Genomic DNA, 12,878 nt, shown 5'->3' with positions numbered 1-12,878 from the left:
TAGCTACACATATTTATACTTACAAACATACCGCCTTAAAGGGGTCACAAGGTCAAAAGGGAGGAGTTTTGGGTGTTGCTTAAATGAACAATTGGCATATATAATGTGCACATCAGCAGGTTCTCATAATAGACCGCCGATGTGTACATTCTAAACATATTTATATTGTGCAGAATAGAAAAACATAATGACAACAGTCCGTTTTGTAATGAATCTCAAAACAATACGCCCATATGGGGGCCGACCCTATAAGGTGTGTAATTAGAAGCACATCACAAGATACATCGCAAAGGTTTCTGGGCACACAGGACTATGATATAGTCCTATTAGGGGTACAGGACCTGAATCACATGGGCGAATCCTGGTGAAGGGTGGAGATTCTGTGTCACGTGAGCGGACTATGATATAGTGCTGTTAGGAGTACAGGACCTGTATCACATGGGCGAATCCTGGTGAGGGGTGGAGCTTCTATATCACATGAGCGGATCATGTGAGAACTATTGCTAAGTTGCAACGATGTTTCTATGGTAAAAAGGCCGTCCTCTATGAGGAAACTGGCCCACATCATTCGGCCTGACGTCACGTGACCCGGATCACATGAGCAGATTCCGGTCACGTGAAGGCCGTTACCTAGCTACAAAGACGCTTCAATGGTGGGAGTGCCGTCTGGCCTATACTTATGCGATCTGACATCGCATGATACAGTGCAAACTTATGAGGGCCGCTTCTATATGACGGGGAACACTCTCACATGAAGACTACTATAATACAACAAAAACATTTGCAAAAATATTTACAAAATGTAAAGTGGTGTTCAAATGTATAATGAACACCACATCGGCGGTCTATTATGAGAACCTGCTGATGTGCACATTATATATGCCAATTGTTCATTTAAGCAACACCCAAAACTCCTCCCTTTTGACCTTGTGACCCCTTTAAGGCGGTATGTTTGTAAGTATAAATATGTGTAGCTATGTGCTGTTACTCTTGTGCAGCTTTTTGTACCTGATGAAGGGGAGTGATTCCCCGAAACGCGTTGTATCGCTGCAATAAAAGATTCCTTCTTGATCCTGGTGACTGGCTGACGGTAATTTGCGCCGTGGGACGTGTTTTGTTCTTTTGCATCATCATCTTCTTGTGGGTTCCAGGCTTCTCCTTTTGAAGATCCCTTGTGGTCCCGTGGCTGCAGACCGCCATATCCAGACGTCCAGGCTTGTTTGAAAATACCTACATTAGTGTTGTGCCTACATTTGCACAACCACATAAGGTGAGCCTTACCATCTTTCTCCGTATATTACTATACACTCACAGAATTACCCTATGGTGCGCCCATCTGTTTTGTTACAGTTTTAAAAAACCAGCCTGCTATATTAGATCCCTACTCAATAGCAGAAGAAAAATCATTAGTTTTATCCTAATGCATTCTGAATGGAGAGCATTCCGTCCAGGATGCATCAGTTCAGTCCCTCTTACGTTTTTTGGACGGAGAAAATACCGCAGCATGCTGCAGTTTTCTCTCCGGCCAAAAATCCTGAGCACTTGCTGGAATGCCATTGAAATGAATAATGCCGGATCCGGTACTAAGTGTTCCGGAAAACCGGTTCCGGTTTCCCGATCTGCGCATGTGCAGACCTTTAAAAAAGAGGGAAAAAAAATATACTGGATCTGTTTTTCTGGATGACAATCGGAAAGACGGATCCGGTATTGCAATGCATTTGTCAGACAGATCCGAATCCGTCTCACAAATGCATCCGTTTGCTTCTGGATTGCTGATTCCGGCAGGCAGTTCAGACGACGGAACTGCCTGCCAGAATCCTCTACCTCAAGTGTGAAAGTACCCTTACTAATACAGTTACAAGAAAAAGTATGTGAACCCTTTGGAATGATATGGATTTCTGCACAAATTGGTCATAAAATGTGATCTGATCTTCATCCAAAATTTTTTTTTAAAATTAAACCTGTATTAAGGCTGGTTACAGCCTGTATTTGTGGGCGGGGCTGCTGACTATAACTTCCCTCACGTCCTCACCCTGAGGACGGTCGCTGCATGCTTTTGCCTCCAGCCCGCTCCGTCACTTCCGGGGTTCCCAGCCTACGTCACTTCCGGTTAAGCTACGGCTCTCCAGCTTCATCGGCCGGGGCTGCGTCCGTCCGGCCTGCCCAGCTGGGCTCGGCCGGGGCTTCCTCTCTCCTTCAGCTCCTGGGAAGCCTCCTCGCAGCGTGCGATCTTTTTCCTGTTTAGGGCCTTTTCGGCAGGGCCGGCGTCCATGGCGCTCCAGGTAGGGCTGACCGCTCCCGCCGGGCTCGGAGAAAGCTTATTAGCTAAAACGTTCGTCGAGGTTGGAGGCACACTGGTCTGTATTTTACAATCTTTATGGACTATGCTCTGTCTTCTTAATATTTGATTCCATTCGTGTTTGCATGCACGGCTGCCTTTTATTTCCTTTTGTCCTGGGATATCTGTTACTTATATTAGCCTTCTGGTTGCACTATGCACTTTACTTGCTTCTATGTAACTCATGTGAATAGATGATAGGTTTAGGCGCTTTATCATGATGTTCTAAGCCCATGTGATATATGAAGCTACTTACTACATGACCAATGTAACTTCCTTTTTCTGTATATGTATGCTGCTGTTGTGATTGATTTTGGCATACTAACATTATTGATGTGTCCTGATTAAGATCTTTGTTATTGGTTAATTAGTGGGGTGGTTTTTGGCTCTATCGGTGTGTATATTTCATTTGAAGCCACACACGGCTAATAGCACTAGCCAGCTAGTGTGTTCTTGGGGGGCAAAAAACAAAACAAAACAAAAAACGCACTGCTCTGTGGCCTCTCGTTCCCTCTAATGAGGTTATCTACCAAACAGTTTCATAAATGAACATGGACAGTAGCCTAGAACGTTAAATTATTTTCAGGAGGGCTTTTTCAGGTTTTCATTGTTTGCATAGGTATTCACCCATAGAGCAGCATGCTCTACATATATTATTTGTTTTAAAGGGGCTTTTTAGAGTTTTTTTCATGGATTGGGTCCTCAGCATTGCTCCGGTGGGTCTCTCACCCATCCCATGCTCTGGGCCTGGGCATAAGGTGGAGGTGCTGCCGTGCACTTCAGGGAGTTCTCCGGTCGCCCATCTCCGCTTGGCTGACGCATATGCGGGGGGGTGGGATGTCCCTTAAACGGGTCCTTCTCTTTCCAGGTTGGGGGGAGATGCTGTTTTTTCGGTTGTCTAATGTACCATTTCGGGCTCAGGACTTAATTTATTAGCTTGTTGTCTTTACCTAGGTGCGGATACATTTTTTCCAATATGAACAGGGCTGCAGTGCCGTCTGATATCCAGTCTTCCCGTTCAGCCAAGTAGCTGCTCAGCTTCCTGATTTTCTTCAGGTATCACGCACACGTCATTTTGTCTGTTTTCCATGCTTCCCCCAGGTACACGCTGTCTCTGTCGTCCTGGATCACTCAGGCTCGTTCCGTCTCTGTCATCCCGGATCCCCCAGGTACATGCTGTCTCTGTCATCCTGGATCGCCCAGGCTTGTTCCGTCTCTGTCATCCTGGATCGCCCAGGCCCGTCCTGCCTCTGTCATTCCGGATCCCCCAGGTACATGCTGTCTCTGTCATCCTGGATCGCCCAGGCTCGTCCCGTCTCGGTCCTCCTGGATCGCCCAGGCCCGCGCTGCCTCTGTCGTCCTGGATCACCCAGGCCCGCGCTGCCTCTGTCATCCTGGATCGCCCAGGCCCGCGCTGCCTCTGTCATCCTGGATCGCCCAGGCCCGCGCTGCCTCTGTCATCCTGGATCACCCAGGCCCGCGCTGCCTCTGTCATCCTGGGTCGCCCAGGCCCGCGCTGCCTCTGTCATCCTGGATCGCCCAGGCCCGCGCTGCCTCTGTCATCCTGGATCGCCCAGGCCCGCGCTGCCTCTGTCATCCTGGATCGCCCAGGCCCGCGCTGCCTCTGTCATCCTGGATCGCCCAGGCCCGCGCTGCCTCTGTCATCCTGGATCGCCCAGGCCCGCGCTGCCTCTGTCATCCTGGATCGCCCAGGCCCGCGCTGCCTCTGTCATCCTGGATCGCCCAGGCCCGCGCTGCCTCTGTCATCCTGGATCGCCCAGGCCCGCGCTGCCTCTGTCATCCTGGATCGCCCAGGCCCGCGCTGCCTCTGTCATCCTGGATCGCCCAGGCCCGCGCTGCCTCTGTCATCCTTCCTTGCTCCCCGTCCACGGTCCTTCGTTCCCTCATCTTCCGTCTCTTCCCGGCTCTCCTAAAGCGGTGTTTAAAATAATAATATTAATGAAATCTAATTGGTACAAGTACTTCTTCAGTACACCGGACCTGGGGATAGCTACAACTGTAATTAGGTATAATTGCATGTGTTGTTTTCTATTTTATTTTTCAGTTCATTCCAGCCGAGAAGCCATGGTCGGCAGGCGCGAGGCTTGCCGGCCTGTTTCTCCATTCCGATGGAAAAAATAAAAATAAAATAGTGATGTGTATGTAGGTATGTATATGTATATGTGTATGTATATGTGTTTGTATATGATTACGCAGCGGAGAGACCAGACACCGGTGTGATCAGTAAGGTGCTGCCTCGCGGACACTGCTGCGGGGTCAGGGACTGCTGCTCTGATTCCCATCACCTATGCTACCACTAGCCCATGTTAAGTTTAAGTTGGTTCCTTCAGTGGACCCCTATACCCACAAGTGCCAATCAATTGCGGCACAATCGCTCTATGTCTCCTCGACCAGGGCTAGAAACTGCACCTTCCACTGCTGCTGGCAGACATAACACAAGTTATCCCCTCTAGTGTAGCCAACTCCATGAATGTTGTTTTAGTGGTGGGGTTTGTTGCTGTGCTATTTTCCGGTTTCCTAATGTACCTTTTTGGGCAATCTTTTCTTAAAGCAAACAGGGCTGCGGTACTCTCTGATATTCAGTCCTCCCGATCAGCCAAGTTGCTGCTCATCTGCTTCCCGAATTCTTCAGGTATCATGCATACGTCTTCTGTCTGTCTTCCCTGCTTCTGGACTCACTATCACGTCATCTGAGGTCTCTGTCATCCTGGATCGCCCAGGCTCGCTCTGCCGCTGCCATCCAGGATCATCCAGGATCATCCAGGTGCACACTGCCTCGGTCGTCCTGGGGCGCCCAGGCTCGCCCTGCCTCAGTCTTCCTGGATCGCCCAGGCTCTCTCTGATTCGGTTATCCTGGCTGGCCAAGGCTCGCTCTGTCTCTGTCATCCTGGTTCGCCCAGGCTCCCTCTACCCTATCATCCAGGATCGCCCTGGCTCGTCCTGTCGTCCTGGATCGCCCAGGCTCGCTCCGCGCCTGTCATCCTGGAACGCCCAGGCTCGCTCCGTCTCTGCCATCCTGGATCGCCCAGGCTCGCCCTGCTCCTGTCATCCTGGTCGCCCAGGCTCGCTCCGCTCCTGTCATCCTGGCTCGCCCAGGCTCGCTCCGCTCCTGTCATTCTGGATCGCCCAGGCTCGCTCCGCTCCTGTCATCCTGGATCGCCCAGGCTCGCTCTGCTCCTGTCATCCTGGATCGCCCAGGCTCGCTCTGCTCCTGTCATCCTGGATCGCCCAGGCTCGCGCTGCTCCTGTCATCCTGGATCGCCCAGGCTCGCGCTGCTCCTGTCATCCTGGATCGCCCAGGCTCGCGCTGCTCCTGTCATCCTGGATCGCCCAGGCTCGCGCTGCTCCTGTCATCCTGGATCGCCCAGGCTCGTGCTGCTCCTGTCATCCTGGATCGCCCAGGCTCGCGCTGCTCCTGTCATCCTGGATCGCCCAGGCTCGCGCTGCTCCTGTCATCCTGGATCGCCCAGGCTCGCGCTGCTCCTGTCATCCTGGATCGCCCAGGCTCGCTCCGTCTCTGCCATCCTGGATCGCCCAGGCTCGCCCTGCTCCTGTCATCCTGGTCGCCCAGGCTCGCTCCGCTCCTGTCATCCTGGCTCGCCCAGGCTCGCTCCGCTCCTGTCATCCTGGATCGCCCAGGCTCGCTCCGCTCCTGTCATCCTGGATCGCCCAGGCTCGCTCTGCTCCTGTCATCCTGGATCGCCCAGGCTCGCTCTGCTCCAGTCATCCTGGATCGCCCAGGCTCGCGCTGCTCCTGTCATCCTGGATCGCCCAGGCTCGCGCTGCTCCTGTCATCCTGGATCGCCCAGGCTCGCGCTGCTCCTGTCATCCTGGATCGCCCAGGCTCGCTCCGTCTCTGCCATCCTGGATCGCCCAGGCTCGCCCTGCTCCTGTCATCCTGGTCGCCCAGGCTCGCTCCGCTCCTGTCATCCTGGCTCGCCCAGGCTCGCTCCGCTCCTGTCATTCTGGATCGCCCAGGCTCGCTCCGCTCCTGTCATCCTGGATCGCCCAGGCTCGCTCTGCTCCTGTCATCCTGGATCGCCCAGGCTCGCTCTGCTCCAGTCATCCTGGATCGCCCAGGCTCGCGCTGCTCCTGTCATCCTGGATCGCCCAGGCTCGCGCTGCTCCTGTCATCCTGGATCGCCCAGGCTCGCGCTGCTCCTGTCATCCTGGATCGCCCAGGCTCGCGCTGCTCCTGTCATCCTGGATCGCCCAGGCTCGTGCTGCTCCTGTCATCCTGGATCGCCCAGGCTCGCGCTGCTCCTGTCATCCTGGATCGCCCAGGCTCGCGCTGCTCCTGTCATCCTGGATCGCCCAGGCTCGCGCTGCTCCGTCATCTTGGTTCGCCCAGGCCCACGTTGCCTCTCTCATCCTGGATCACCCAAGCTCGCTCTTCCGCTCTCATCCTGGACCGTCACGTTTCTAACTACCCAGTGCCTTCCCGATTCGCTCAGGTCTTTTAACAACCCAGCTCTGGCCTGTATCTCTCAGGCCCTTGTTATCTCCTGTGTCATTCGGTTCAATTAACTATTTCCCTCCTACAGCGTGGGTAGTCTTCTTGCCCACTTATTCAGGCCTACCCCGCACTGGCTCCAGGCACAGTTCAGCCGGATAGTTCATGGAGGGTGATAGGCATCCCTCCCGACTCCACGCCAATGTTCACCTCAGCCCCTGCCACAAGTATTAAGGCTGGTTACAGCCTGTATTTGTGGGCGGGGCTGCTGACTATAACTTCCCTCACGTCCTCACCCTGAGGACGGTCGCTGCATGCCCCACCCTCCCGACCCTTCTTTCTTTCATTCCTCTCTCTTGGGTGGCCCACTTATTCAGGCCTACCCCGCACTGGCTCCAGGCACAGTTCAGCCGGATAGTTCATGGAGGGTGATAGGCATCCCTCCCGACTCCACGCCAATGTTCACCTCAGCCCCTGCCACAAGTATAGTTTCCCCTGAAGACGCCGAGAGGCTCGGCGAAACATGTAGGGACACAGGACTTAGGTTTTAGACAGGAATTGAGGCAGGGTGGTCACTCCTGCCTGGCAGCACCTGATCTCTTACAGGGGGCTATGATACACACAATTAACCCCTCAGGTGCGGCACCTGAGGGGTTAATTGTGCGGATCACAGCCCCCTGTAAGAGATCGGGTGCTTCCAGGCAGCAGGAGGCAGTCATGTACACAGTTCTTAGTATATTCTAACTTGAAGCGTCCCCATCACGATGGGTGTAATGTAGCAGGCTGGTTTTAAATCTGTAAGGAAACAGATGGGCGTAGGGTAATTCTGTGGGTATATAATGGTGAACAAAAAGAATTGGCAAGGCTCACCTTGTGTGGTTGTGCGGATATAGGCACAACACTATTGTAGGTATTTTCAAACAAGCCTGGACGTCTGGATATGGCGGTCTGCAGCCTCGGGACCACGAGGGATCTTCGAAAGGAGAAGCCTGAGCCCCCACTATGGGAACGCCTCTGTGTTAGAATATACTGTCGGATCTGAGTTTTCACGAAGTGAAAACTCAGCTCTGAAAAAGCTTTTATGCAGACGGATCTGCGGATCCGGAAGAAAAGCAAACGAACCAGCACCTCCATAATAAGTAAATATGAGAACGCAGGTGCACGTTACCTTGGCTGAAACACAATTGGATTAGTAGAACTACAGGTAACAGCACTCTGCTAGTCAATTGCACAAAGATATAAGCAAACACTGAAAAAATAACTGCTTGGTGGCCATACTTACTGCAAATGCAGCCAGAAGCTCTTTGCGAATATAATTGATCAAAAATATTTCGGGCCCATCTACCAGACGACAAGGTGGCTTCTAATCAGATGGGTCCTACTCTAACATGCCTCTCCTGGGCTTACAGCCTACAATCTGGGCAAAGTAGTACCCAGCTGTATCCTACACATGCCTCTCCCAGGCTGTGAGCCTGCAGTATGGGCTAAGTAGAATACAGCTGTACAAGCTATCTAATTAAAAGCACATGGTAAATGGACTAGTGGTGCACGGTTCAAACTCACCACCAGGGGGCAAACCCCCCCCCCCCCCCCCCCCCGTGGCAGTGACAATAGGGAAGAAAAACAAACGAACCAGCACCTCCATAATAAGTAAATATGAGAACGCAGGTGCACGCTACCTTGGCTGAAACCCTGCAGTATGGGCTAAGTAGAATACAGCTGTACAAGCTATCTAATTAAAAGCACATGGTAAATGGGCTGGTGGTGCACGGTTCTGCGGATCCGTCTGTGTAAAAGTAGCCTACGGACACGGATCACGGACGCAGATGACAATCTTGTGAGCATCCGTGTTTTTTCACGGACCCATTGCCTTGAATGGGTCCGTGAACAGTTGTCCGTCCAAAAAATAGGACAGGTCATATTTTTTTAACGGACAGGAAACACGAAGCACGGACGCGGATGAACAATGGTGCATTTTCCGAGTTTTCATGCACACGACCGTTGTGTGCACCCGTGGCCGTTGTTCCGTTTTCCGTGATTTTCTGCAGAGCCATTGACTTTCAATGGGTCCATTGAAAACTCGGAAAATGCACCGTTTGTGAAAACTCAAATCCGACAGTATATTCTAACACAGAGGCGTTCCCATAGTGATGGGGACGCTTCTAGTTAGAATATACTACGAACTGTGTACATGACTGCCCCCTGCTGCCGGGCAGCACCCGATCTCTTACAGGGGGCTGTGATCCGCACAATTAACCCCTCAGGTGCCGCACCTGAAGTGGTTAATTGTGCGTATCATAGCCCCCTGTAAGAGATCAGGGGCTGCCAGGCAGGAGGGGGCAGACCCCCTCCCTCCCCAATATTATATTCATTGGTGGCCAGTGCGGCCCCCCCGGCCCCCCCCTCCCTCCCTTTATTGTATTATCATTGGTAGCCAGTGCGGCCCCCCCCGGCCCCCCTCCCTCCCTCTATTGTATTATCATTGGTGGCCAGTGTGCACCCCCCTCCCTCCCTCTATTGTATTATCATTGGTGGCCAGTGTGCGCCCCCCTCCCTTTATTGTATTATCATTGGTAGCCAGTGCGGCCCCCCCAGGCCCCCCTCCCCCCCTCTATTGTATTATCATTGGTGGCCAGTGTGCGGGCCCCCCCGGCCCCCCTCCCTCCCTTTATTGTATTATCATTGGTGGCCAGTGTGCGCCCCCCCAGCCCCCCCTCTATTGTATTAATATCATTGGTGGCCAGTGTTCGGCCTCCCCTCTCCCCCCCCGATCATTGGTGGCAGCGGAGAGTTCCGATCGGAGTCCCAGTTTAATCGCTGGGGCTCCGATCGGTAACCATGGCAACCAGGACACTACTGCAGTCCTGGTTGCCATGGTTACTTAGCAATATTAGAAGCATCATACTTACCTGCTGCGCTGTCTGTGACCGGCCGGGAGCTCCTCCTGCTGGTAAGTGACAGATCATTAAGCAATGCGCCACACAGACCGGTCACTTACCAGTAGGAGGAGCTCCCGGACGGTCAGAGACAGCGCAGCAGGTAAGTATGATGCTTCTAATATTGCTAAGTAACCATGGCAACCAGGACTGCAGTAGCGTCCTGGTTGCCATGGTTACCGATCGGAGCCCCAGCGATTAAACTGGGACTCCGATCGTAACTCTCCGCTGCCCCCAATGATGGGGGGGGAAAACGGAGAGGGGAGGCCGCACACTGGCCACCAATGATATTAATACAATAGAGGGGGGGCCGGGGGGGGGCGCACACTGTGCCACCAATGATAATACAATAGAGGGAGGGAGGGGGGGCCGGGGGGCCACATTGGCCACCAATGATAATACAATGCGGGGGGGGGGGCGCACACTGGCCACCAATTATATTCAAACTGGGGAGGGAGGGGGGTCTGCCCCCTGCTGCCTGGCAGCCCCTGATCTCTTACAGGGGGCTATGATACGCACAATTAACCACTTCAGGTGCGGCACCTGAGGGGTTAATTGTGCTGATCACAGCCCCCTGTAAGAGATCGGGTGCTGCCAAGCAACAGGGGGCAGTCATGTACACAGTTCGTAGTATATTCTAACTTGAAGCGTCCCCATCACCATGGGAACGCCTCTGTGTTAGAATATACTGTCGGATATGAGTTTTCACAATGTAACTCAACTCCGATGGTATATTCTAACATAGAGACGTTCCCATGGTGATCGGGACGCTTCAAGTTAAAATATACCATCGGATTGGAGAAAACTCTGATCCTATGGTATATTAACTCCTGACTTTACATTGAAAGTCAATGGAGGACGGATCCGTTTGCAATTGCACCATATTGTGTCAACTTAAATAACTTTAATACTTGGCACAACCTCTTTAACCACCTCCGGACCGCTGTACGCACAGACGCGTCCTGGAGGTGGTTGATTCATTCCGAGTGGACGCGCCGGCGCGTCCTCTCGCGATGGCCGAGATTTCCTGTGAACGCGCGCACACAGGCGCGCGCGCTCACAGGAACGGAAGGTAAGAAAGTGGATCTCCAGCCTGCCAGCAGCGATCGTTCGCTGGCAGGCTGGAGATGTGATTTTTTTAACCCCTAACAGGTATATTAGACGCTGTTATGATAACATCGTCTAATATACCTGCTACCTGGTCCTCTGGTGGTCCCCCTTGTTTGGATCGACCACCAGAGGACACAGGTAGCTCAGTAATATGTTGCACCAAGCACCACACTACACTAAACCCCCCCCCCCCGTCACTTATTAACCCCTTATTCACCCTTGATCACCCCTGATCACCCCATATAAACTCCCTGATCACCCCCCATTGATTACCCCCCTGTCATTGATCACCCCCCTGTAAAGCTCCATTCAGACGTCCGCATGATTTTTACGGATCCACTGATAGATGGATCGGATCCGCAAAACGCACACGGACGTCTGAATGGAGCCTTACAGGGGCATGATCAATGACTGTGGTGATCACCCCATATAGACTCCCTGATCACCCCCCTGTCATTGATTACACCCCTGTCATTGATCACCCCCCTGTAAAGCTCCATTCAGACGTCCGCATGATTTTTACGGATCCACTGATAGATGGATCGGATCCGCAAAACGCACACGGACCTCTGAATGGAGCCTTACAGGGGCATGATCAATGACTGTGGTGATCACCCCATATAGACTCCCTGATCACCCCCCTGTCATTGATTACCCCCCTGTCATTGATCACACCCCTGTAAAGCTCCATTCAGACGTCCGTTTTTTGTCACAAGTTAGTGGAAAATGATGATTTTTTATTTATTTATTTTTTTCTTACAAAGTCTCATATTCCACTAACTTGTGACAAAAAATAAAAACTTCCATGAACTCACTATGCCCATCAGCGAATACCTTGGGGTCTCTTCTTTCCAAAATGGGGTCACTTGTGGGGTAGTTATACTGCCCTGGCATTCTAGGGGCCCAAATGTGTGGTAAGGAGTTTGAAATCAAATTCTGTAAAAAATGACCAGTGAAATCTGAAAGGTGCTCTTTGGAATATGGGCCCCTTTGCCCACCTAGGCTGCAAAAATGTGTCACACATCTGGTATCTCTGTATTCAGGAGAAGTTGAGGAATGTGTTTTGGGGTGTCTTTTTACATATACCCATGCTGGGTGAGATAAATATCTTGGTCAAATGCCAACTTTGTATAAAAAAATGGGAAAAGTTGTCTTTTGCCAAGATATTTCTCTCACCCAGCATGGGTATATGTAAAATGACACCCCAAAACACATTCCCCAACTTCTCCCGAGTACGGAGATACCACATTTGTGGCACTTTTTTGCAGCCTAGGTGGGCAAAGGGGCCCACATTCCAAAGAGCACCTTTCGGATTTCACAGGTCATTTACCTACTTACCACACATTAGGGCCCCTGGAAAATGCCAGGGCAGTATAACTACCCCACAAGTGACCCCATTTTGGAAAGAAGACACCCCAAGGTATTCCGTGAGGGGCATGGCGAGTTCCTAGAATTTTTTATTTTTTGTCACAAGTTGGTGGAAAATGATGATTTTTTTTTTATTTTTTTTTTTCTTACAAAGTCTCATATTCCACTAACTTGTGACAAAAAATAAAAACTTCCATGAACTCACTATGCCCATCAGCGAATACCTTGGGGTGTCTTCTTTCCGAAATGGGGTCACTTGTGGGGTAGTTATACTGCCCTGGCATTCTAGGGGCCCAAATGTGTGGTAAGGAGCTTGAAATCAAATTCTGTAAAAAATGACCAGTGAAATCCGAAAGGTGCTCTTTGGAATATGGGCCCCTTTGCCCACCTAGGCTGCAAAAAAGTGTCACACATCTGGTATCTCCGTACTCAGGAGAAGTTGGGGAATGTGTTTTGGGGTGTCATTTTACATATACCCATGCTGGGTGAGAGAAATATCTTGGCAAAAGACAACTTTTCCCATTTTTTTATACAAAGTTGGCATTTGACCAAGATATTTATCTCACCCAGCATGGGTATATGTAAAATGACACCCCAAAACACATTCCCCAACTTCTCCCGAGTACGGAGATACCACATGTGTGACACTTTT

This window comes from Bufo bufo, chromosome 5 (assembly GCF_905171765.1).
Source record: "Bufo bufo chromosome 5, aBufBuf1.1, whole genome shotgun sequence".
NCBI lineage: Eukaryota > Metazoa > Chordata > Amphibia > Anura > Bufonidae > Bufo > Bufo bufo.
Note: the sequence above shows the minus strand (reverse complement) of the source record.